This window comes from Thamnophis elegans, chromosome 1, assembly GCF_009769535.1.
Source record: "Thamnophis elegans isolate rThaEle1 chromosome 1, rThaEle1.pri, whole genome shotgun sequence".
NCBI lineage: Eukaryota > Metazoa > Chordata > Lepidosauria > Squamata > Colubridae > Thamnophis > Thamnophis elegans.
The window spans coordinates 29956913-29983457 of NC_045541.1; the positions used below are offsets into that span (position 1 = coordinate 29956913).

General features: G+C 44.6%; 1 protein-coding gene across 1 annotated transcript in view; it reads left to right on the forward strand.

The window, feature by feature from the left end:
- GRB14 (growth factor receptor bound protein 14) overlaps positions 1-26545 on the forward strand; it is a 67858-nt gene that overhangs the window by 2516 nt on the left and 38797 nt on the right. The window lies entirely within an intron of this gene.

The following is a 26545-nucleotide window of genomic DNA, read 5'->3' on the forward strand; positions in this document are numbered from 1 at the left end:
CATGTTTATTCTTTGCAGTTCCCATCAGATTCAGTGCTTTTACCTCAAAGCCTTTCAAAGACCTTACATGCAATTAAACCTAGCATTTTCGTCTACTGATTCCTTTTATTGTCAGCTATTTCAAGATAGAATCCTTTATGTTGGTGATCCAGAAATGTTAATTCTATAATGATAGTCAGACATTTTGTTTATCAAAACCCAAGCCGGAGTCCATATTGTTGCACCAAATTATTCAAAGTAGATGCTCAAGGCCTGGGTTTTTTCCACACTTGAGAAACTGGACATAAAGCTGTGCTCTACCCTATGTCCGTCCTAAATATGAATATGTTATTGAAATGATCCAAAATATGATTATATACATGACAAGGACAATTGAAATCAGATAATACTACAACAAGATCAATTTGCAGATGGAGAAGGGTGATTGGTAAATATTCTAATTTTGGATTCAATATATTTTTTCTAAAAGTGTCTTATGAACAGGGTTGGTTTTTTTTACAAACTGTACTCAATAGCTTTTTTATTAAGTTATAAGGTATTATAAAATATAAAATACAAAAGCAAATAAGAGGACAGTGAGGAAGAAGAGAAAAGGGGGAAAAAGTGAGAAAGGAAAGGGGAAGAAAAAGAAACTTGACTTCCGACTCTCTCTGTTACAGTAGAATAAGGCTTTAAAAACAAAAAACAACTTTTTGTTTTACCATAATAGTATGAACCAGTCATTTTTACAAAGATCTATCAATCTAATTTGTAAAACCCAAATCAACAGTTACTGAATAAACGTAACAACTATGGGATAAAAGAGGAAGAAACCTGTAGACCAACAAAGGTTCAATTCCTGATATTTTCAGTTTGGGACAGAAAGACTCCTGTTGAATTGAATTGTCGAATCTTTTGAGTGTGTTGCCAGTCAGTGTTGTCAGTATGGGGCCAAATAAATAAGTGGTTTAATTTGGGATAAGCAGTCCCCTAAGTTTCAGACCCTCTTAAGTGTTAGATACGGTTTTAAAAATGGGAGACAAGAATGGTCCGTCCTGCCAGGAAGGATGTATGGAATAAAATCCACCTGAGTTTGGGAACTTTTGTAAGATATTCCATCCGTAGCATAATCCTTTGTATGCTTACCTAGAGTGCTAGAGCTGAATAACTAAGACTTTGTTCACTTCTTATAAAAATGCAGTGCATGGGATTCCAGTGAACACATTGAACAGGGGAGTGTCCTGTATAAACTGGCTCCCATGAATTCGGATACAAGTTTGTGATTCTGCTTTGTACAGTCACATAATTAAGAAAGAAATACTGTATGCAACTTTGATTTGAGCAATGACAATTTGGAAGCTATATATGTCTTCTGGTATACTTAGCATCAAAACAGCCATGGGAGCTGTATAATCTTTTGCTTATTCGGTAAATACTTCCCTAACTAAACTCTGTGTATGACTCATGTAAAGGACTACAGCTTGCACATATCCACATACATAGAATCTGGAAGTTTTAAATCATTGGAAATACCTAGGAGAGAGTAGCCTGCTTCTAAGATTCTCTGAGACTTACATGGCCTTCAGGAACCAAAGTATCAATCTAGCAGTGATTCCCATAGCTATGTTTCATGTATGGATGCTAGTTGTTTAGTTTTATTATTGAGTATAAAAATATAAATTAGTGTTTGATGGATAATCTTCTCATTAATATTTTAAAGGCTTTGAGATAGAAAAATATAATAATAAAAGAAAGGATTTATTTCTTTCCATTTGTCAAAAAATGGTATAGAGTTTCCTGCTTAAGCAGGGGGTTGGATTAGAAGACCTCCAAGGTCCCTTCCAACTCTGTTATTCTGTTATTCTATTCTGCTTATATTTGTGTTGGAGCGTCACTTATTTGGGAAACACAAGAAATTTAAATTGAATAAATGGAATGAAAATGTAGACTTGCGTGATGGATCTTGTTTTAGTCAAAGATAAGCTAGAAATGACATATCTACAGATATAGTTCAAGGCAAATCAACTCTGTTAGCTTCCTTGAACGTGATTGGAAGGGGCCAAATAAAATTCAAGGGTATTTAAAGCCCAGGGACATTTTATCCTTTTGCTACATTTTTTCGGTGTTTATCTGATTCTGGATATTCAGAGTTTGTAAATAACTTGACTGCACTAGGCAAAATAAATCTGTTTCTTGTAGGAACACTGGTAATCAAAACTTCAGCACTACTTTTTACTAATTGAGAATTAGAATGGAACCATATAACAGACATCTTACTGCAGATTTTATTCCAAGGCAGACTGTTTCTTTTTTTAACCTTGAAATTAATGGAAAATGACTTGCAAAATATTGACAAGAAAACTATATATGCCCATGAAATGACCAGGATTCCAATTCAACTCAAAGCAGATTTCAGCTGCATGACAGTTCCTGACCAACCATGTCTGATCTCTCTCAACAGCTACTTAAGTATTCTGAGCTTTGCTTGCAATATAAAAGAGCAATTGCCATTGGCGGCACTTGAATGCCTCTGGAAAGCTCTGAGGAACATATAGGTCCTTTTTACAGTAACTCTCCCCAAGGTTTCTTGCCTAGTCTACTCCAATTCTCAAAGTGATGCTTCCTCAGATGTGTTTGGCCAAAGGCAATTCCATCCCCACTGCAGACCTCATCCGTACAGGAGTTGGGTATAAAGGAAGTGGAATTGGGGTCCATATGTCTATCTTTCCTCCATGATTTTTATTTTTTAAACTTGACAAGAGAGGGTGGCCCTTTTATGAAGCTACTGCTTAAAAAAAAATTCTAGGAGAACTAACAATAACTTTTTAAAATCCTTGCTGGACAAGTGGATTTTCATGATCTATTTCACCTTCACCCCCTTTTTTATATTAACATTTTGTCCTTTGTCATGGGATACTGATATTTAGCAGAACCTCAATTTGCTTAATTTGAATGTAGTCAATATTTAGCATTGTTGCCTTGTTACCTGCAAGTACAGAGAAACAGTGATGCTCCCCCGTATCATAAGTAGAATTTAGTTGTATGTAGAAACCCTAAATCAAGTCTAATAATGCCTGTATCATACGTAAACTATGTAGAGCTGGTTGTTAAGTGTTCATATCTGCATATTTTAAAATAATACATTAAAACAGAGAAATCTTGACAATTATTAATGTTAAGAGGTAGATTAACGTAGCTTTTTTTTTGAGTTGCCTTAGAACTGCAGCAAGATATTTGCAGTTAGCATTGAATATCTGCAGAGTAAAAAAAAGTTTGAATTTCAGCAATATTTTGCAGAGGGCAACTTATTTTTTTCCTGTGCTGCAATAAGCATAAAAAGCAGAAACTCATGCATTGTATGTTAAAAAAGTAGGAGATATGTACTTCTGAAATTGGGAATAAGTAACTCAGAGGACGATAAAAAATCATATTTAGTTTTGGAAAGTGTGTTGAGGGCAAGAATTTCCATTAACATCCTGATCAGTGGTGGGATTCCAATTTTTTTACTACCAGTTCTGTGGGCATGGTTTGGTGGGTGTGGCTTGGTGGGTGTGGCTTAGTGGGCATGGCAGAGGAAGGATACTGCAAAATCCCCATTCCCTCTCCACACCTGGGGAAGGTTACTGCAAAATCCTGATCAGCTGGGACTCAGGCGGCAGCGAATAGATCGGAGGCAGGGGCAGCCAGACGTGGTATTTGCTGGTTTTATACATTGTGGAGCCCTGGTAGTTGTGTTTTGACTGTATTGTTAGGTGGGAATGTTGAAGGAATAGAATGCATATTGTAGAATTCACTGTGATTTACAGTAATATCCTGTACTTTAGGATTCTATATGATAGGAAACACCAAGGCAGCTTTTTTTTCATATATTCCTCCAAAAATGTGTGGGGCAGAGGTGGTAAAGACATAATATCTATGATATATGTATGGTTTTCTTCTCTTTCTTCACACCACTGCAATTACAAAGAGAATTGCCTGAAGAGGGGCATGTTCTTGTACAGTTTTTTTTTTCACTTGAAAGGCTCCTACAGACTCCTGTTTTCATTTAACTAAATGTAGTAAATAATTTATATTCCTGCTTCTATATTTGTGATGGTTGAGTGTATATAGTCATTCTTTACATATTTATGTGTTATGTTTTTAATAGAAAGATTCTACCAAGCCACCTTGTCAGTAGCTGTTTTTGCTTTTAGATTATCATGAGTACACCATCCCAGAGCTTCCAGAATAAAAATATTTATTTTATTTCATTTATTGCCATTTATTTGAAGAAAGAAGCAAATGCTGGTGGGATCACCCCAGTCGTGAGGTCACAACAGTTGACTCCCAAATCAGTAAGCCTGCCAAACTAATCCGCCTAGAATAGAAAAGTCATGCTACAAAGACAACTCAAGTGCATATAATATACTCTGGATTGGATTGATTCAGTTTGGGGCATGTCTGTTCCACTTTTAGTAGGTGAAATGCAATCCCCAAAACAACTGATGAATGAAGCAAAAATAATAACCAGGACAAGTTGCATCCTGCAATCTCACAAATAAGCTACTCTTCATGGCTCATCAATCAGTTGTGCATTTTCTACAGCTTATTCCATTTTGCTCTCTTTCTCAGAGATTGTCTTTTATTCTCAAATCTGCCAGTTTATGACCCATGTTTGAAAAACAGCCTGCCATTCATATGTACTATAGAGCCTAAATAAGAATGCGGTTGGGCATACATGGTATAGCTTTCTGTTACCTCTGAATTAGAATTAGAAAGTTATGTATGGTTAAACATAGGCATATTTCTCTGACTTGTAACCCCAAACTATTTTCGAAAACAATGAAAATTAATTTTCTTTTCTTCCTTCCAAGAAGTTCTGTGCATAAAATAAATGCATTTTAAAAAATAACAGCGTAGGGAAAAAATAACTTTTCATTTTTTAAATTATTTTTATGCATAGTCTGATAATATTATGGGCTGGAGGACTGAGTAAAGCAGCAATCTCATTACTTATTACTTTTCTTCTTATTACATTACTTAAATTTGAGAGTGAGCATTATACTAGAGCAGTGTTTCTTAAAACTGTGGTCCTGAGACCCCAGAGGGATTTTCCAAAACCGTCTCAAGAGTCTGTGAAATCAAAATTATTTGTCAGCCTATGTTGAGAAATAATGCAATATTAAGATTCCTTCAGACAATTGTGAGAAGTGCTAGTGGCTGCAAATGTGCCAGTTTTAATTTTTAATATGGCAAAATCGAGAAATATAACCCATAGAAGCAAAAACTCTTTAGAGGTTCTTCATAGCTCCCTTTCTATCTGGAATCAATGTAATTCTTTATGAAGTTGCAAATCCATTGAAGGTAATAGTTTTATTTTTTATTTTTTGCTGCAAATACTTTACATTGTTATTTATTTATTTAACAATTTTCTACACAGTCCATTCACCTAAGTGACGTTTACTTTTTACAGAAAATAAGAACTTGAGAAGATTTCCTTTAAGGAAGTGAAGATTATTTGAGGAAATAATTTTGGCAGTGGTGAAATTCTTTTTACTACCAGTTCTGTGGGCGTGGCTTGGTGGGTGTGGCAGGGGAAGGATACTGCAAAATCTCCATTCCCTCCCCACTCAGGGGCCAGCCAGAGGTGGTATTTACTGGTTCTCTGAACTACTCAAAATTTCTACTACCGGTTCTCCAGAACCTATCAGAACCTGCTGAATTTCACCCCTGAATTTTGGGTAAAGGAGTATATAGATGCCTCAAAGAAGGAATGCAATTTTTATTATGTAAAGATCACTTCAGCTCAGAGAGAAAAGAAAAGCTCAAGGGGGGGGGGGAATCAAAAATTACCTAGTGATAGAGAATATCTCTGTCAGACTTTCAAGATTCTGTAATTGTACCTACAACAATGAAGGAGAGATCTAGCAATTCATGAAATGCTTGTTTCCTGATCTGGCCTACTCTGGAGGGCTGGGACACACCACACAATCTCTTTACTTGCCTTTCCCTACACCAGGGGTGTCAAGCTCAAGGTGCTTAGATCTGGTGCATGGGACTGCCCTGGAAACAGCAAAGGACCAGCCAGCAGTGCCTCTGCCAGCCAAAACAGAGCTTTCAGCCACAACAGCCTCCTCCAGCTCTCTGCCAGTGCAGCTTCCCCGAGCTGTGTTTGCGCTGCAGGAGGCCATCATGGCTGAAAATGGAGCCTCGATATGGTGCTTCACTGCCCTGTAGCATTGGGAGATATGAAAATGCCTTTGCAGTGAGTCCGAGTGCAGGGCTACCTCAAGGACATTACGAAAAAATTAAAAACAGGGCTCCTACATTCAGCTTCAAAGTCTTCATTGTCCAGTTACTATTGATTTCTATCAGATTCTGCAGGAATCTGTGCCTGCTCAAAAGGAATCTCCTGATCTGAAACTTTTTAAATATTTCTCTTTTTAACAGCACAGCCTGATGTGGAGTGTAAGTAAAAGGCTTGCTTGCAGTGATGGGTTCCTATCAGTTCAGACTGATTCGGCCAAACCAATAGTGGTTTGGTGGCATGGGTTGTTGGAAAGGCAGCGAACCAGGCCTGCCATGCCCCTGAGTGATTCCCCGGTCGGCGCCATTGGTGCTGCCGTCTTGTTTTTCAGTTCTTCGCATGCACAGAACAAATTTAATTGCACTGCACATCCTCACGTACACGGGGGGTGAACCAGCAGTCTTGCCAGTCAGAACCCACCCCTGCTTGCTTGAGCCTCTTGGAAAATGTGGGGTGTCCTTCTAACTAAATAAGGTTGGAAACACAAATAAGACTGAATTCCTATTGTAGGAGAAGAGCTGTTTGAAGTTACAAAGTTATGACAGATCCCTGAAAAGCTATTTATGACCTGTTTAAAAAATAATGGTGGGTACTTATCAGCCTTATCCCAAAAGACTTTGGCAGACTTCTGTCGGACTCTTTACAAACTATTTTTGACTAATTACAGGCTGTGAATGAACATAATTCACAGCCGTTGAAATAAGTAGAGGATTTTGGGGACTAAGCGTGTGTTTTTTACTGTCTCGGGAAGCCTAGTTCAGAATAGCTTTTATGACTGACCAGCTAACTTTCCCCCGCCCCCATTCTCACCCCACGGGATCCCCACAGGCTCCATTATGGGCAGACTCCATAAGTCAAGGACTCCCTGTACATGCTGAAGAAAAGAGTTGGTATTATGTAGGGCTTGTCGATAACTAAAGGCAATAAAGTAGTGGCTTTGTATTTTATGCTGAGATGATTGCATTGCATTGATTTCATGAGAGTAGGAATAAAATGCGAGGTTAGAAAATTTGGCAGCTGATACGGTTGTGTTGTGTTTGGTTTTATAGCTTACTGAGACGGCTTCAATTTAAAAGTAACTAGGCAAGGAGCAAGGGTTTGACCTTGGCTAGATCTTGTAACTACTTCTATTCAGCTTGTTGGGAATTTCACATTTCTTGTGTGATTGAAAGCGATAGAGATTGAAAGAGTATGAAAAAAAATGACCTTAAAGAAATAATTGCACCATAATAACCATGATCAACAGCATTGCAGATGCTTTGTCACATATCCAGAACTGTGGCCTGTGGTTTGTTTGTTCACTGAAGGGAGCAAATTTGTTTTAAGAAATACAGATTTTGGGTTCAAAGTGAAAGGAACAGGGAAGCCTAAGTCATAATCACTTCAGGTTGCCTTCCATTATGTATTTTTATCACAAATTATTTTTACTTTTTTATATGCAGGCTGCATTAGACAGACACTTAGTCAGTCAGTCAGTTATAATCACACCAGGTTGCCTTCTTATATATATATATTTTTAACAGCAAATTACTTTTTTATAAGCAGGCTGCATCCAATAGATAGACAGGCAGTCAGGCAGGCAGGCAACACCTGCATCATGAACAGTGAGATAAAAATGTTGCATGCTAGCTGATTGGCTGAGCTGCTGTGATGTCACTGAATCAAAAGATCAAGGTTGTCAAAGCTCTGGTTTCAGTTTAGGAAGCTGGGATGTTCATTATTGAACATTAATAAACCAAGAGCTTCAGGGATGTTCATTAAAGATAAAGCAATTAGCTAGACCAGAAATGCACAGCTAAAATTCCAGGATTACTACTAGCTCCTCCCTCCAGCCTCCGAAAGTTATTACTGCATAGCAATGTGTAACGTGATGGAAAGGAACAATGATTAAATACCTTATGAGATTATATTAACTATATTAATTAAATGGAAATAAAATGAAAGGAATTTTTATCCTGTTTCCTGAGCTATCAAATGCCAGAGGCTATCTGCAAATACTGGCCAAGAGTGCAAAAGTTTGAGGAAAAGTGGAAATTTTGTCTCTGCGTTTGGAAGCATTTGTGTAACCTCTTGTTTGCTGGGTTCATTTCATATGAGAAATCATCTCTTCTTGGATGTGTCTTTGCTGCATGAAAATTGTAGGACTCTGCTTTAGTGCTTTTGTCTGGTCCTCTAGAAAACCAGAAGACCTTGATCTCCTGAAGGTTTGCCACACAAAGAAAGGATAAGCTGCAACAGCAATAACCAGACATGCTCTGGCATGTTAAGGCTCCTGTATTAAGAAGTAAGCAATTTGTTTCAATAACTGATTAGGATTTAATTTTTTAATTTTGCTAACTAAAGTAATCCAGATGCAATTTTTTTCCTTTGTCTATCATTCGTGGTCAGTGAACTGCATTCCACTGGCTGCTTAGCCAGCTATTTGAAGAAAATAAGATCGTTCTGGCATGAATTACTGGGGTCTACATGCCGAAGGAATTTTAAGAAATTAAGGAAAGAAATATGTGAGTAAAGATAGATAGATAGGCAGACAGACAGACAGACGGGCAGGCAGACAGACAGACAGACATGCCAACATGCTTCACGCTTACATATTTACACGAACTGCAGCGGCTGTTAAACAAGAAAATAAAAGCGGTCCTGGACTTTTGCTGATGCAGCTGGTTCAGTTTAGCCTTCTGCTATTTCACATGGCAAGAAGTTATCCTCAGTTGACCTTAACTCAGAACAAGGCGGAGTCTACTTGCAGCTACTTCTTGTATCCTAGTCAAAAAGTAAAGTGGCATTTGATCTGAAGGCGGCGTTAGCTTCCCTGGACCAATCCAGCATCAATTTTTAACGTGTATAGCAGTCTTGATTTTGAATATTTCCTGACTTGACTAAGCAGTATTTTGAGTTTTACATCTTGTTTAAAAGTTACTGCTTGCAATAACCTAGGATTTAAGATACTGTCTTTCCTTTCAAATAAGGGAAAGGGATCTAACTTTGGGGGAGAGGAGGAAGAGAGAAATCGGATGCAATTTCTTGCTTGCTAGATGAAGGCACAGCTGAAAGAAACGGGCTTTGATTGAATTATCTCCCTGAGTTAAAACTTGTTTCTTTAACCACTCTACACCAAAGAGTCATAATGTGTTTTCAAGGGCAGGAATGGAGCCTTCCCTTGTCTGCTCTGCACCTTCCGATTAGTTGTCATTGGCCAGTTCTATCTGGACAGTCCTTAATTGGCTTTCTGAAGGAGTATATTCAAATAAACAGCATGCCTTTGACTATCTCTTTCCAATGGCCTTTTGTGAGGTGCGGCTGTCTTGAGAACTGATTCTTCGGGCATTCATCTTTCTTTTGCCAGTCATTTGGATCAGGGACTTTAGTTATCTGTCAACAATCAAGATGAACTTGTACAGAAGAAGAGCAACTTTGCCTGTGATTTCTCCAACAGTTTTCCCCAGAAGGGTAGGTGACTGTGTAGTGTGGAGTGAGAAAGGGAATGTGTCTGTCATGAAAATACATGCTATTACGAAGTTAGGTGTAACACAATATGTGGAGCTGTATGGAAGAGTTGAAGTGGCAGGTAAGAAGGAAAGCTCAGTGGCAGAGACTTGGGAGGATCTGTCTCCTCCAGGAAGTGGCTCAGGTGTGGGATATAATGTATGTTGATGGACTGTCCTAATATTGATGGAGGCCAAGATTTTTAAAAATCTTCTTTGAACTTATTTTTATGCTTGTATCGTACATGTTTTATAAGATGGCCTTTGTCACTGAAACTGTTTATAAGTCTTAGTGTAATGTTGGTTTTTTTTTGTTTTTTGTTTTTGTTAAAAAATGTATTTGCTTTATAACCCAGTTTAAGATTGCGGCTGATCTTTATATTTGAAATGGCAGAATATTCAGGTAGGTTCTATGTGAAGTTTAAAAAGTTGCATCTGATACTGTCCCATGAAAATAGGAGTTGGATTAATTTCTTACACTGTTTGTGTTTGCTTATTTTTTCATTGGAGGGGATAGTTGGAAGGCAACTTTGCAATTGATGAATAGGAATTGACTTTTTTTGCCTGTAAAGTTGCTACATTGTTTGGATATTGCTCAAGACATCAGTTGTAGTGCAGCTAATGATTTGTAATGCAACTATAATTTACTTAAAAGTACTCCCTGACTTACCCTTGTAATTGAACCTGGCAATTACAATCATAAGTCATGACTGTCATAAAGCAGGTCACATGACCCTGACTGGTTGTTAAGTGATTGCTGTGGTTGTAAGTAGCTGCCATGGTCAATAAGTGAATGCCGTGGTCATTGTTTACATATTTTTGTAGGAAACCAGAAGTTAATGCTGGTTTTTGGCCAACCATTGTAATGCACAGTTGTGTTTCTGCATGGCTCTGCAAATGGGCATAAATGCAGGGCAGTTGCCAAACATCCAAAATGTGGTCATGTGACTGTGGGTGGGGCAGTGCCAGAACTTTGAAACTGGTCATAAGACTTTTTTCATGGGTCTGTTGCAGAAGTGGTATTCAGCAGGTTCTGACCAGTTCTGGAGAGCCAGTAGCGGAAATTGTAAGTAGTTCAGAGAACCGGTAAATACTACCTCTGACTGGCCCCGCCCACATCTATTCTCTGCCTCCTGAGTCCCAGCTGATTGGGAAGGAATGGGGATTTTGCACTAACTTTCTCCTGGAGTGGGGAGGGAATGGAGATTTTACAGTAGTGGTAGTCAACCTGGTCCCTACCGCCCACTAGTGGGTATTCCAGCTTTCATGGTAAGCAGTAGGGGTTTGCTGTAACTCTGCTTTATACATTTTATAAAATAAAGTTACTTCCCTACTTTATAAATCACCATTACTGTGGAACCGGTGGGCGGTTAGAAAATTTTACTACTAACAGAGATACAAAAGTGGGTGGTAGGTATAAAAAGGTTGACTATCCCTGTTTTACAGTATCCTTCCCCTGGAATGGGGAGGGAATGGAGATTTTACAGTATCCTTCCCCCGCCATACCCACCAAGCCATGCTCTCCAAGCCATGCCACGCCCACCAAGCTACGCCCACAGAACCGATAGTAATTGAATCCCACCACTGGTCTGTTGTAAGTACTAACAATCTTTAAGGGCATACATGCATATATATATTTACACACACACACACACACACCAATTTGGGTAGGAAAAAATACTGAAAACATTAAAAACTTTTGGAGAAATATTTGGTAGACACAATTCCTTAAAACTTAACACTAAAAATGAATCATTCATTTTGTCTTCTGTTTATCTAAAATAGGACCCTCTTGTTGCATTACAGTGCCCATATTCTCAGCCAGTATAGGGGAAAGTGAATCCAAAACTTACATAGAACACCAACATGGGAAAGCTTGAGTCTGATGGAAGTTTTGTATTTTCCAGAGTGAGTTTGCAGGATGGTCCAAAGATGATATTATCACAGCCAATTGGCCTTGAGACTGGGTTGAAGCAGAAGCCACGCCTCTGGGCTCCTCTCCTCTGACTCCAGTTTCAATCCAGTCTGGCCAAAGAGAGGTTGTAAATTCTTGACTCCTGATCTGATTCAACTTTTCTGGACCATCCTCGACTCAACTTGCTTCCTTCTCACAAGGAGACCCTTCCTTCACTTCCCAGTAAGTCCCTGCTATTAGCTGCGTTTTTTCTAGCTAGTCGAGGGTTAAATCTCAAGGCTTGGAGGCTCCGGTGACTGGTCGCTGTCCCGGTGGCCATTTTGGCTGGCGACCACGTGGAGCCCTGAGAGAGCAGATCGGCGCCGGTGGGGGCTAAAGGGCTCTGGTTTCCAGCCCGACAGCCCAGAAGCCTAAAAGGAGAGTGTGCCTCGCTGCAGCAGCATTAAAAGAGAGCGCAGAAGAGCATGTGGGCCGCGTGAAGGCCGCAGAAGTCCCAGGAGCAGCAGAGGCGGCTGGGAAGCAGCGCGGCAGCAGCAGAATCCCTGAGAAGCCGCAGCAACCCCAAAACGCGCCCCGGCGGTGTTTTAAAATTCGTGGCACGCGACGAAAGGAGTGAGGACCTTGTCATTCTAGCTGTGGAGGTGGGGGTGAGGAGCGAATTGCAGGAAGCACGAGGAGTGGTCGTAAGTAGTTGCGTGACGGCGGGTAGATCCCCTTCCCCCCCCCATGTCTCCTGGGGAGGGGACTTCCACCAGGCACGTCCCACTGCCTCTTCCAGGAGGCTTAAAGCCTCGGCTGACACTCGCCCTTGTGCCAGCCAAAGAGACGAAGCTAGAAGGCATAGGGCCTTGGTGAGAACTTTCTCCAGGGCAAAGAGGTTGAGGGCTCTGCAGGGCAGGATCAGTCCCTTCCCCCTCCAGGTCCAGGTCACCCCGAGGGGGCCCTTCCAGGCAGGATTCTCCCCCTAGGTCACCAGATTCCTTGAGGGAGTGGAGTGGGGGGAGGGTTGCCCATTCCCCTCCCCTTTCCATGGAGGATTTTGACCAAGTAGATAACCAGCCTAGGTTTCTATCCCTAGAGACTCAGATGGGAGGTAGAGATCTGTCCAGGCCAACCCTGGCACCTACCCCCATCCTTAGTCAGGTGCCTGGGGCATCCATCTGGGACTCCTTGGATATGGAGAACCTGCCTGTGGGTCTTCAGAACCTCATTGAAAGAGCCATTGCATCTGGTGTGGCTGCAAGCATGCAGCGCCAGGGGCCTCGCTCTGCCTCTCAGGGCGAGGTCATGGTCCCCAGCTCTTCATCAGCCTGGCCATGAGCCCTTCCCAGCCAGTCCGCCCCCCTGGGTCCCCGTCCTTGGCAAGTGAGGGGTCTGTCCTGGGGGACAAGGCGCAGCGTGACCCAGATCTCTCTGAGGACGAGGAGGAACTGGAGCCTGAACCTCCAGCCTTCATGGGATTGTTCCCTCCTAACTTGTTCCGGTCCCTCCTATGCAAGGCGTGTGCCACTGCTCAGCTGGAGGGGGGCGAGGGGGCCAAGGAAGGTGAGCCAGCAAGGAAGCCCCAGGGCATGGTCTATTCCGAGCCCAAAGAAGTTAAGGAGGAGATTCCTGCTCCCGACCTTTTCTTGGAAGTAGTTAAGAGGCAGTGGGAGACACCCGGGGCTTTCCCCATCCCAGGCAGCAATGACAGACGGTTCTATAACATCGAACCAGATGCCCATCTAAGGGAGATTCCTATTAGGCTTTTCTGCTACCTGGATGACATCCTTGTCCAGGGGGTGTCTCCTGCTCAGACTAGGTCAGATCTTCAGCAGGTCATTGACACCCTCCAGGGCTTAGGGTTCTCGATTGATTTCGAGAAGAGTACTCTCTCCCCATCCACCTACACCTGGGGGCGGAGATTGATTCCCGATTGGGTCGAGTGTTTCTTTCCCCGGACCGCAGGTCCAGCTTGTTGAAGTTAATTAACCAGATCCGGAAGGATCCTTGTGTTCCCGTAGCCCTTCTTTCCAGCTTGCTGGGAAAGTTCATCTCATGCATCGAAGTGGTCCCATGGGCGCGACTACATGCCAGGACGCTCCAATGGAGGCTGCTGCCATATCAGAGGGCTGATTCCAGCAACTTGATGCTCAAGATACCAGCGACGCCGCAGGTGCTGATGTCTCTCAAGTGGCGGATGTCCCCAGCTTTACTCAAGGGCTGTGAATTCAGGGAACAAGAGTGCCTCATACTGACAATGAACGCCAGCCTGTTTGGTTGGGGGGCGACCCTAGGCTCCCAGCTGGCACAGGACGGGTGGTCAAAGAACGACCTTCAAAACAACATAAATTGGCTGGAGCTTCGGGCAGTCCACCTTGCCCTACGACGGTTCCAAACCTCAGTAGAAGGTCATCACATCCTCGTCTTAACAGACAACATTGCAGCAAAGACACACATCAATCGACAGGGGGGCACACGATCCAGGGCGTTGCACACCGAGGCGATGTTGCTGGGATACTGGGTGGAGAAACACCTGCGCTCAATCCGAGCGGAATACATCACTGGCGTTGACAACTATCAGGCGGACTGGCTGAGCAGGGAGACGGGAGACAGCGGAGAGTGGAGTCTGTCCAAGGAGCGCTTCCAGAGGATCTGCCAGAGGTTCGGGAGACCGGTAGTGGACCTGTTTGCCACTCCGTCCAACGCTCAGCTGCCGCGGTTCTTCTCTCGGTTTCCAGCTCGGGGAACAGAGGGGGTCAACACCCTTCGCTCTAAGTGGCCGGTCGGACTGCTGTATGCTCCCCCCCCCACCTTCCCGGGGTCATCCAGAAGGTAGTCAGAGAGCAGGCTGAAGTAATCCTAGTGCCCCCCTACTGGCCCAGGAGGGCTTGGTTCATGGACCTGCTGAGTCTGTCGGCAGGGAGACTGTGGAGGATTCCCCGGGGGGAGGTGAGATTGCTACAGGGTTGGTCCATCCAGATCCACAGTGGCTCCAACTGGCCGTGTGGAGATTGAGCGGGAACGCCTGAGAGACGCTCTCCTGTCCCAAAAGGTGATCAGAACCATTGAGGCCTCCCGCAGACAGTCAACCAGCAGGATTTACGATTGCACTTGGGAGACGTTTGCCAGGCTGCCCACTTGACCCCCTCCAGGGCCATGGTGCTGGATTCCTCCAGGAGGGTCTGGACAAGGGCCTGTCTCTAGCCACTGTTAGGAGACAGTTGACGGTACTGGCCACGGTGCTACCACTCCGCTACCTCGTTTGCCCTTAGTTAAGAGGTTCCTCAAGGGGGCGGCCCACCTTCGCCCACCACCAGTCCACAGGTTTCCTACGTGGCACCTTCCCACGGTGCTACGGGCTCTTATAGCTGAGCCTTTTGAACCACTCCGGACGGTTAGCCGGAAGCTCCTCACTTGTAAGGTTGTGTTTCTGGTGGTTATCACCTCGGCTAGGCGAGTCTCGGAGCTGGGGGCTCTCTCCTCTAGGGTGGATCTATGCACGTTTCACAATAACAGGGTGGTGCTAGGCCTGGACCCGGCTTTCCTGCCAAAGGTAAACATGGTCTTCCACCGGGCGCAGGAGGTGGTTCTTCCGGACTTCTGTCCAGACCCGACCAGGGAGCGGGAGCACAGTTGGCACCGTTTAGATGTAAGAAGGGCCTTACGGATTTACCTAAGGTGGATGGCGGAGTTTCATAGGTCTAGGCTCTCTTTGTGTCATTCCAACCCTTGTCGCTAGGGAAGAGGGTCTCCCTGTCCACCATTAGCCGGTGGATCCGTCTGGCTATTGCCCTCACCTACGAGACACAGAACTTACCGGTTCCGGCCAGCATCACGGCCCACTCCACTATGAGTGCGGCCACCTCGGCGGCCCCCTATAGAAGACATCTGTAGGGCAGCAACGTGGGCATCCCCGTCGCCCTTCATCTGGCACTACAGGCTGGATGCCTTCACATCTTCCGACATGGTGTTCGGTCGCAGGGTCTTGCAACAGGTCCTGTTGGATCAGTTTCATATTTTATCCTTTTACAACCTCTTTTTTTGGATTGAAACTGGAGTCAGAGGAGAGGCGCCCAGAGGCGTGGCTTCAGCTTCAACCCAGTCTCGAGGCCAATTGGCTGTGATAATACCATCTCTGGCCCATCCTACAAACTTAAAATAACAGTTCAGGTAAGACCAACTGTCATTCTCAGTCTTCCAACATAATTTTTGGGCCTTGAAAACCTTTATATAGCCTTTTAAATACAGGGCTCCTATTTTAGTTCCTACAAGAGAAAAATAAATAAATCTACTGAATTTGTGTGTATAATTGAGGAAAGCCAGTAGGAACATTGTTAAAAGCTTTCCTGTCACATTTACAGCCATTAAAATATCAATGTTGAATCAGACCAGAAGCCTACCTGAATCAACCATCAGTCTCCTTATGAACAATCTGGTTCAATTAGGAAGATTTATATAGATTAGAACATGAGGGCATGTTCCCTATAATCTAATATTTGGATATATATATACTGTCTGATCCTAAGGTATGTCTACCATTGTAGGTTGTTGGTAGGCTTATTCTACTTATAAAGATATTTACAAACTTTTTGACAGCAGAGATAATAAATGCATATATTTACATGTACCTTCTTTGTGTACGGTTATATCAGTTTTTTCTTCTACTCATCAAATCTATAAATCACAAGTTCATTTCTTTTAGTAAAAAGTCCATAAGGGGTTTCCAGTCATTAGTAACTATAACAGTTACTTTCCTTTAAGCAAACAAGTTAATTTTGCCATCTCTGCTGGTTCCATCATCTTCACCAAACATTCTTCCATTGTACGCATATCAAAGCCTTTCCATTTTTGTGCGTATAATTTAGGTAGTCCTCTACTTATGAACACAATTGAGTCCCAATTTTCTGTTGTTAAGTGAGACATTTGTAAAGTGAGTTTTGCTCCATTTTACAACCTTTCTTGCCTCAGTTGTTAAGTGAATCTGGCTTCCCCATTGGCTTCGCTTGTCAGAAAGTTGCAAAAGTTGGTCACATGACCTTGGGACTCAGCAACAGTCATAAATATAAACCAACTGCTATAAGCTTCTGAATTTTGATCACATGATCATGGGAATGCTGGAAAGGTGGTAACTGGGAAAAACAGTCATGTCACTTTCATTAACTTTGAATGGTCACTAAAATGAACTGTTGTAAGTCAAGGACTACCTGTAGTCTCATAGCAATGATCATACATGAAAAATAGACTTTCCTATTTGTCTGCCCATTAATTCACAACAAGAAAAGTATGGGTTTCGATTGAATCTTAACTTTAAAATTTCTTGTATCTGTGTATAGATTTGAACCTATTTTTTTCTGCCTTTTTACATGTCCACCAGGCATGATAAAATGATCCTATGCGTTGCCCGCATTTCCAACATAAATTTGAAATATTCTTATATAGTGTGACTATCAAACTCAATTCATGACTGTTCAGAAAAGCTGAGGTATAAAAGAAATGTTATTTCTAGAGTGGCAATGAGTTTTCAATATATAATGAGATTTGCTCAGTAAAGTCATATGAAATAAATATTTTAACCTGTCTGACTTGCTGAAAGCAATTCACATTCTTATAAAAGGATATAAGATTGTGCCCTGCTGCTTAATTCCAGTTGCTAAAGATTTCAAAACGGCTTCTGGATTGTTAGTATTAAAAGGTAAAGGTTCCCCTCCCACATATGGCTAGTCGTTCTCGATTCTAGGGGGCGGTGCTCATCTCTGTTTCAAAGCCGAAGGGCCAGCGCTGTCCAAAGACGTATCCGTGGTCATATGGTCACCATGGCTAAACGGTGAAGGCACACGGAATGCTATTACCTTTCCACCAAAGGTGGTTCCAATTTTTCTACGTGCATTTTTACATGCTTTCAAACTGCTGGGTTGGCAGAAGCTGAGACAAGTAACGGGAGCTCACTCCATTACATGGTTCTAGGGATTCAAACCGCCGAACTGCTGACCTTTCTAATCGACAAGCTCAGCGTCTTAGCCACTGTGCCACCGTGTCCTTGTTTGTTAGTATTAGAACTGGTTTAGTGGTAAAGTTAGACATTTGCCCAAGTCTCCAAATCAATGAAGATTCTACTACTATAAGAGTACTATTATTTGCATTTTGCATAGAAAATACTATGTACTACCTAAAAGCATATTCTGTTTTGATAGCCAATGTTTTTCACTTTGGTTGGCCCGCAGAGATTGTTATTCCCAAAAGCTTCAAAATAATGGGGCCCATATATTAGCAAAATATTATTGAGGTAAACAAATTATATATATTTTTAAAAGGTTGCAACATAATCCAGTTTGTGTGTGCATGAGTTTTTAATAAGCTGAATCTGATCCATTTATTGGAATTTGTAAAAGTTTGTAACTTTGAATATAGGGATTATTCTTTTCACTGGACACGTTGAATAGTTAAATATTATTTAGTAAAATTCATCAATGAATAAATTGACTAATCAAATAAATAAATGCATCATCTTTTTGATTTTGCTGCATGCTGATTCTACCAATTTAAGTTAGAAGAATTGAGTGGTAGAATATAATTCATTTAAAATTTCTATTTACTCAAGTGTGGAGTTTTGGAGCTATTTTTGCAGTAGTATTTGGCTTATGAAAATATGCTCAGATGGTGTTGGAGAATAGTTAGAATGCTTCATAGACTGGTCTATTAATACATATTCAAAAGTAAATATCATTTATCACTTGGGTCATGCATAAGAATAAATCATAATGTGATTTATACTTTGGCTTGGTGAAACACCTCCCCCCCCCATCATGACAATGTTGTATTTAAGCCAAAACACCATGATTTCCTGAGGGAAAAAAAAGATTATTCCTAGATAAGAGGATATATAATTACAGCTGTTATCTCAAATTCCTTGAAAGGTAGATTTGAGAACAATATCTGCAAATATCTGTGGTGTACCTAAGCTAATGTAATTGAACTGATAGGCAGTGAGAAATAGCTTGTCCTGATCAAACACCCTAATCTCGGGAACTGATTTAAGGATGGATACGTAAGACAACAGAGGGGAAAAGTTTCATGAAATGATTTGTGAAAGCGCCTCTCTATGAATACCACACACATTATATGAATGGAATAGAGTCTGCCCCTTTACAAATGTATGGAGGCATTGTTCAAATGCTTCCACAAGTACTTTCATAGACATCAGAAACCTGTCAAATATCATTTCAAAACAGTGGAGCTTAAAATCCATGTCCCGTTTTCCAGCAGCAAGCTTACAAAGAGAAACTGGACTACTACATCAGTCTTTTTCAAGCTGGCACTTCTGCGTGTGTGCTCTTTAACTCAGAACTTTCCAGCTACCATGACCTTTGCTGAGAATTCTGGGAAAGGAAGTTTACCTATCTCAGGTTGGGGAAAGATGAGTGGTAGGACTCAAAAAACTTTTATTACCGGTTCTGTGAACATGGCTTGATGGGTGTGGCATGGCTTGATTAAGGTGACCAGACGTCCCGCTTTTGGCGGGACACCCCCGCTTTTTAATGCATTTTCCCGCGTCCCGCACGCTTTTTTTGGCGCTCGCAGCTCCCGCCCATCAGCTGCTAGCTTGCTGGGCTGGCTCATCGTTCTGTTCTATCTGCTACCTACAAATTTAAGCCAGCCCAGCCTGCCGCTCACTGATTTAATTGGCCAGGACTCCAGCCAATCAGTGAGCTGGCTGGGATGAAAAATTTTCCATCCCAACCAGCTCACTGATTGGCTGGACTCCTTACCCTGAGGACTCCTGCGTGAGTCTCCATTTTCCTTTCGTCTTTTGGGGTTGCAGCTGCGCTTGTTGGTGAGTAATCTAATCTAATTCTAATCAGAGAATTTTCCGCTCGCCGCGGCAGGAGGAGAGGGTGGGGGCAGCGGCAGCCGCCCGCAGAGAACTTCCTCTCACTTCCGGGGCTCCCGCCGCCCGGCAGAAGCCACTGAAGCGCGTGGAAGTTCTGTGCGGGCGGCTGCCGCTGCCCCCACGCTCTCGTTCGTGCAGAGAATTAGCCTCGGCTGCTGAAGGGATCGGGCCGCCACTTTCTCCTCCTCCTCCTCCCGCCCTCAGCAAGAGAAACGGCAGCCCGCCCGGGAAACGGACACTTTGGCAGGGCTTGCACAGCGCTGTGCAAGCCCTGTCAAAACGCACGTTTCCCTCCTCGGCTGTTGAAGGGATCGGGCCGCCACTTTAGCTTTCTCCTCCTCCTCCTCCCGCCCTCAGCAAGAGAAACGGCAGCCCGCCTGGGAAACGGACACTTTGGCAGGGCTTGCACAGCGCTGTGCAAGCCCTGTCAAAACGCACGTTTCCCTCCTCGGCTGCTGAAGGGATCGGGCTGCCACTTTAACTTTCTCCTCCTCCTCCTCCCCTTCCGCCCTCAGCAAGAGAAACGGCAGCCGGGCTTCCGCCACGCCCCCGCGCCGCCGCTTTTTCTTCTTCCCCGGCCTTCCCAGTTAGTTTGCTTGAAGCTCCGAGGAGGCGGGAGGAGGGTCGCAGGAGTGGAAGTGGGGGGAGGTCTCCCTCCTCTTCCCCTTCTGCCATGAGCAGCAGCAACAGCAGCCGAGCTGGGAAAGGGGCGCTTTAGCAGGGCTGTGGAAGCCCTGTCAAAGCGCACCTTTCCCGCGTCGGCGGCTGCAGGGACCGCCCCGCCGCTTTCTCTTCCTCCTCCTCCTCTTCCCCTTCTGCCATGAGCAGCAGCAACGGCAGCTGAGCTGGGAAAGGGGCGCTTTAGCAGGGCTGTGGAAGCCCTGTCAAAGCGCACCTTTCCCGCGTCGGCGGCTGCAGGGACCGCCCCGCTGCTTTCTCTTCCTCCTCCTCCTCTTCCCCTTCTGCCATGAGCAGCAGCAACGGCAGCCGAGCTGGGAAAGGGGCATTTTAGCAGGCTGTGGGAGCCCTGTCAAAGCGCACCTTTCCCGCGTCGGCGGCTGCAGGGACCGCCCCGCTGCTTTCTCTTCCTCCTCCTCCTCTTCCCCTTCTCCCATGAGCAGCAGCAACGGCAGCCGAGCTGGGAAAGGGGCGCTTTAGCAGGGCTGTGGAAGCCCTGTCAAAGCGCACCTTTCCCGCGTCGGCGGCTGCAGGGACCGCCCCGCTGCTTTCTCTTCCTCCTCCTCCTCTTCCCCTTCTGCCATGAGCAGCAGCAACGGCAGCCGAGCTGGGAAAGGGGCGTTTTAGCAGGCTGTGGGAGCCCTGTCAAAGCGCACCTTTCCCGTGTCGGCAGCTGCAGGGACCGCCTCGCTGCTTTCTCTTCCTCCTCCTCCTCTTCCCCTTCTGCCATGAGCAGCAGCAATGGCAGCCGAGCTGGGAAAGGGGCGCTTTAGCAGGGCTGTGGGAGCCCTGTCAAAGCGCACCTTTCCCGCGTCGGCGGCTGCAGGGACCGCCCCACCGCTTTCTCTTCCTCCTCCTCCTCTTCCCCTTCTGCCATGAGCAGCAGCAACGGCAGCCGAGCCGGGAAATGGGCCCTTTGGCAGGGCTGTGGGAGCCCTGTCAAAGCGCACCTTTCCCGTGTCGGCGGCTGCAGGGACCGCCCCGCCGCTTTATCTTCTTCCTCCTGCTCCTCCCCTTCCGCCCGCAGCAGCAGCAACGGCAGCAGAGCCGGGAAAGGAGCGCTTTTGCAGGGCTTCCGCCGCGCCCCCAAGGACCGCTGACCTCGCGCCTCCGTTTCTTCTTCTTCCCCGGCCTTCCCAGTTAGCTTGCTTGAAGCTCCGAGGAGGCGGGAGGAGGGTCGCAGGAGTGGAAGTGGGGGGAGGTCTCCCTCCTCTTCCCCTTCTGCCATGAGCAGCAGCAACAGCAGCCGAGCTGGGAAAGGGGCGCTTTAGCAGGGCTGTGGAAGCCCTGTCAAAGCGCACCTTTCCCGCGTCGGCGGCTGCAGGGACCGCCCCGCCGCTTTCTCTTCCTCCTCCTCCTCTTCCCCTTCTGCCATGAGCAGCAGCAACGGCAGCTGAGCTGGGAAAGGGGCGCTTTAGCAGGGCTGTGGAAGCCCTGTCAAAGCGCACCTTTCCCGCGTCGGCGGCTGCAGGGACCGCCCCGCTGCTTTCTCTTCCTCCTCCTCCTCTTCCCCTTCTGCCATGAGCAGCAGCAACGGCAGCCGAGCTGGGAAAGGGGCATTTTAGCAGGCTGTGGGAGCCCTGTCAAAGCGCACCTTTCCCGCGTCGGCGGCTGCAGGGACCGCCCCGCTGCTTTCTCTTCCTCCTCCTCCTCTTCCCCTTCTGCCATGAGCAGCAGCAACGGCAGCCGAGCTGGGAAAGGGGCGCTTTAGCAGGGCTGTGGAAGCCCTGTCAAAGCGCACCTTTCCCGCGTCGGCGGCTGCAGGGACCGCCCCGCTGCTTTCTCTTCCTCCTCCTCCTCTTCCCCTTCTGCCATGAGCAGCAGCAACGGCAGCCGAGCTGGGAAAGGGGCGTTTTAGCAGGCTGTGGGAGCCCTGTCAAAGCGCACCTTTCCCATGTCGGCAGCTGCAGGGACCGCCTCGCTGCTTTCTCTTCCTCCTCCTCCTCTTCCCCTTCTGCCATGAGCAGCAGCAATGGCAGCCGAGCTGGGAAAGGGGCGCTTTAGCAGGGCTGTGGGAGCCCTGTCAAAGCGCACCTTTCCCGCGTCGGCGGCTGCAGGGACCGCCCCACCGCTTTCTCTTCCTCCTCCTCCTCTTCCCCTTCTGCCATGAGCAGCAGCAACGGCAGCCGAGCCGGGAAATGGGCCCTTTGGCAGGGCTGTGGGAGCCCTGTCAAAGCGCACCTTTCCCGTGTCGGCGGCTGCAGGGACCGCCCCACCGCTTTATCTTCTTCCTCCTGCTCCTCCCCTTCCGCCCGCAGCAGCAGCAACGGCAGCAGAGCCGGGAAAGGAGCGCTTTTGCAGGGCTTCCGCCGCGCCCCCAAGGACCGCTGACCTCGCGCCTCCGTTTCTTCTTCTTTCCCAGCCTTCCCAGTTAGCTTGCTTGAAGCTCCGAGGAGGCGGGAGGAGGGTCGCAGGAGTGGAAGTGGGGGGAGGTCTTCCCAGCCGGGAAGAGCTGAGAGGCTGCCGGCCCCTTTCGCAGGAAAGTTAACTTTTCTTGGCGAAATCCTGCCCCCCCCCCCCGCGTGGGTGAGTGGTAGGCTGTCCTCTTCCCGCAAGCCGCCCGGAGTTACCTGTGTGTGAGGTGGGCTGCCCTATGCATTTGCGTGTGTGCGCTGGAAAGAGAGTGAAAAAGAGAGGGAGAAATAATTATATTAATTAGATAGATCAGTCTTTCTCCACCTTGGAGACTTGAAAGTGTGTGGACTTCAACTCCCAGAAAGGGAGTTGGGAGAAAGGGAGAAAGGAGGAGAGAATGAAAGGAAGATGGGGAAAGAAGAAAGAGGTAAGGAGAGGAGGATGGAAAGGAGAGAAAGAGGGGGAGAGAGGGTAGAAAGGGGAAGAGGAAGAGCAGGAGTAGGAGAAAGGTAAGGGAAGAAGGAAGGGGAAGGAGAGCAGGAAGGAAGAAAGTAGAGAAGGGAGGAAGGGAGAAAAGAAAGGGAAAATAAGGTGGTGTTATAACAGGAGGAAGGGATGGTAAACAAAGCAACCCAAACTGTATATTATAACCTATTAAATGAAATAATAAATGTGTAAGAATGATAAACGTTAAAACACTTGTAACCAAATGACATGCTATATGTGATGATGGGTTTTTTTCTTTTTGTTTTGTTTTTATTGTTGTGGGTATGTGTCGTCTATGTAACAAAAAAAATAAAAAAAGTTGATAGGCAAGAGGAAGGAGGAAGGAAGGAAAAAAGAAAAAGAGGGAGAGAGGAAAGAAGAAAAGATGGAACTAGAAAGCAAAGAAGGGAGGGAGGGAGGAAAGGGGAAGACAGGGAAAGAGTAGAAAGACAGAGAAGGTGAAGGTAGATAGGCAGAAGGAAGGAAGAAGGAAGAAATAGGAAAGGAGGGAAGAAGGAAGGAACAGAAGCGAAGAAATGGAAAGAGCAGAAAGACAGAGAAGGTAGATAGGCAAAAGAAATGAAGCTGAAAGAATGGAAGGAGGAAGGAAGAGAAAAAAAGAGGAAGGGAGTGAGTGAGGAAAGAAGAGAGGATGGAAGGAGAAAGGAAGGAAGAGAGGGAAAGAGCAGAAGACAGATAAGGTGAAGGTAGATAAGCAAGAGGAATGAAGGAAGAAGTGAGGAGTCTCGAGGAGGGGGAAAACATTTAGTGACCAAAGTTACAATGGCATTGAAAAAAGTGACTGATGACCATTTTTCACACTTAGCGACCATTTTCACACTTAGCGACCGTTGTGGCATCCTCATGGTTACGCGATCAAAATGTTGATGTTTGGCAACAGATTCGTATTTCTGATGATAGTTTGAAATGGTGACAGTATAAATTATTGCTGGTGTAATACTTAACAATGGTTTTTAAGGATTTCTTTTATTTATAGAATACCTTTTTTATTATTTTGGGGGGATTTTTACTTTTAAATTGTTTATAAAATGTATTTACTACAAGAAATGTTCCTTTTTGCAAATGTGATCTTTGCAAATCTTTGTGATGCAATATGTTCAGACCAGGTTTATGTGTCTCAAAGTGGCTGCTATTCTATGGGCAGGCCAGGTTGGTGCAAGGCAGCTTTGCCAGATTTGGTGTGTTTCACCCTCATTGAATTTTATATCGTATAAAGAATGGAAGGAGGAAGGAAGAGAAAAAAGGAGGAAGGGAGTGAGTGAGGAAAGAAGAGGATGGAAGGAGGGAGGAAGGAAGGAAGAGAGGGAAAGAGCAGAAGATAGATAAGGTGAAGGTAGATCAGCAAGAGGAATGAAGGAAGAAGTGAGGAGTCTCGAGGAGGGGGAAAACATTTACAATGGCATTGAAAAAAGTGACTGATGACCATTTTTCACACTTAGCGACCGTTGCGACCATTTTTCACACTTAGCGACCGTTGCGACCATTTTTCACACTTAGCGACCGTTGCAGCATCCTCATGGTCACGTGATCAAAATTTTGTTTGGCAACAGATTCGTATTTATGCTGGTTTCAGTGTCCTGGGGTGACCTTTTGACAAAAAAATTTTTTAATCAAGCCCGCCCCCCCCCCCCCCCCCCCGGTAAAGGGTGTCCCTCTTTTCCAATTTGAAAATCTGGTCACCTTAGGCTTGATGAGCATGGCAGGGGAAGGATACCAATGGTGGGTTGCCAATTTTTTTACTACCGGTTCAGGCGCGCTCGCACATGTACGACAAACGTCCAGGCGGGTGGGCAGAGTCTCCCACTGCTGCTACGACCGGTTTGCCCGATACAGGCCGAACCAGCAGCAACTCATCTCTGAAGGATACTGCAAAATCTTCATTCCCTCCCAACCCCAGGAGAAGGTTAGTGCAAAATCCCTATTTCCTCCCGATCAGCTGGGACTCGGGAGGCAGAGAATAGATGGGGGCGGGGCAAGTCAGAGGTGGCATTTACCGGTTCTCTGAACTACTCAAAAGTTCCGCTACTAGTTCTCCAGAACTGGTCAGAACCTGCTAAATACCACCTCTGGTTAAGACATTACAATAAGTGAGAAGCAAGCAGAATAAAATTAGATAGGAATGAAGTCCATTCAAAGAGAAAGTCAGCAAAAGACTTCGATAGGAGAAGACAGGTTAATTTTTTTAAAAAAAATCAGGAATAAGACAAATAACTCCTCTGCCTTTGAATATGATGTCTGCTTATGTATGTAGATGGATAATAGTGGAATATATGTATTGTAGACCAGCTTTTAAAGTCAAGTACAAGCTGGAGGAACTTGCAAATACATCTGAAAGGCATATTTGAATAACAATAATTTGCCCATATACTGCATTACAATTATGAAGAGATGGACAGATTTGACCTCAATAACTACTGGGCACATACACCTAAAAATAATTCTGCACAGAACAAAAATGCTTTAAGGTTTAAATAAAATTCAGATCCCTTTCCTAACCTCAGATTACCTTGTGATTTATTTATGTACTTTTTTTTGCATGACTGATATCTATTTTGTAATCTTTTCTGTCACATCCCTTTGCTGAATTAGGTGCCTTCGTCAAAAGCAAAGATACCACAGTGTGTAGTTATTTTAATACTTTTGCTCTCTCTATTGTCAAGGCAACGCTTTCGATGACCTTCCCACATTTCATGATAAAGTTGGTCTATCAGATATATATTAGAGTATCTGATTGCACAGTTGCACGAATGCTAACAAGTGAAAATATTTATACAACTTCATGGCTTGATGATTCTCAGTAGAACATACCTCCCCCTTGAATGCTTTATTTCTCTTTCCACCTCCATATCCATTTCTTTGAAATATGTTTGTTTAGAGGGACCAAGGATTTGTTGCTTCATTTGCCAACATTTCAGGGTTCAGAAAAGCATACCCTGGGATCCAGGGGAAAAAAGAATCAGTGTGGCTGAGAAAATTACTACTCCCATTTCTTCAGCTGAATCCTCTTTCAAATATATTAAGCCTCCAGAAAATCAGAATCTGATTTTGGATTGTCAGCTCTCGGGTAGCCTCCTGAACTGTTACTTTAGCAAGCAGTAAGTCTTTCCTCTGTGGATATTTGGATTCTTTGGAGAGGCATTGAAACAGAGTGGTACAGTGTTGAAATTACATGCGAGAAATTGGTCTCACCTTTGATAGTAACTTGATTCTCACCTTTCTTAAGACAGTTCTCTGCAGATACTACTAAAATGACTTCATAAATTGTGCATACGTGTGAATTCTGTGAAATACCATAAATTTAATTTCATATTTTATCCTTTTACTTAAAAAGCACATACACGTTTTCTAGACAGTTCATTTGTGATATTTCAACCTCACTTTTAAATGTATTAAATCATATCCTGATCATATCATGTATTGTTTTACAATCACATATAAGTAGAAAATCAGTTGTCAGTTAAAGTCTTCCA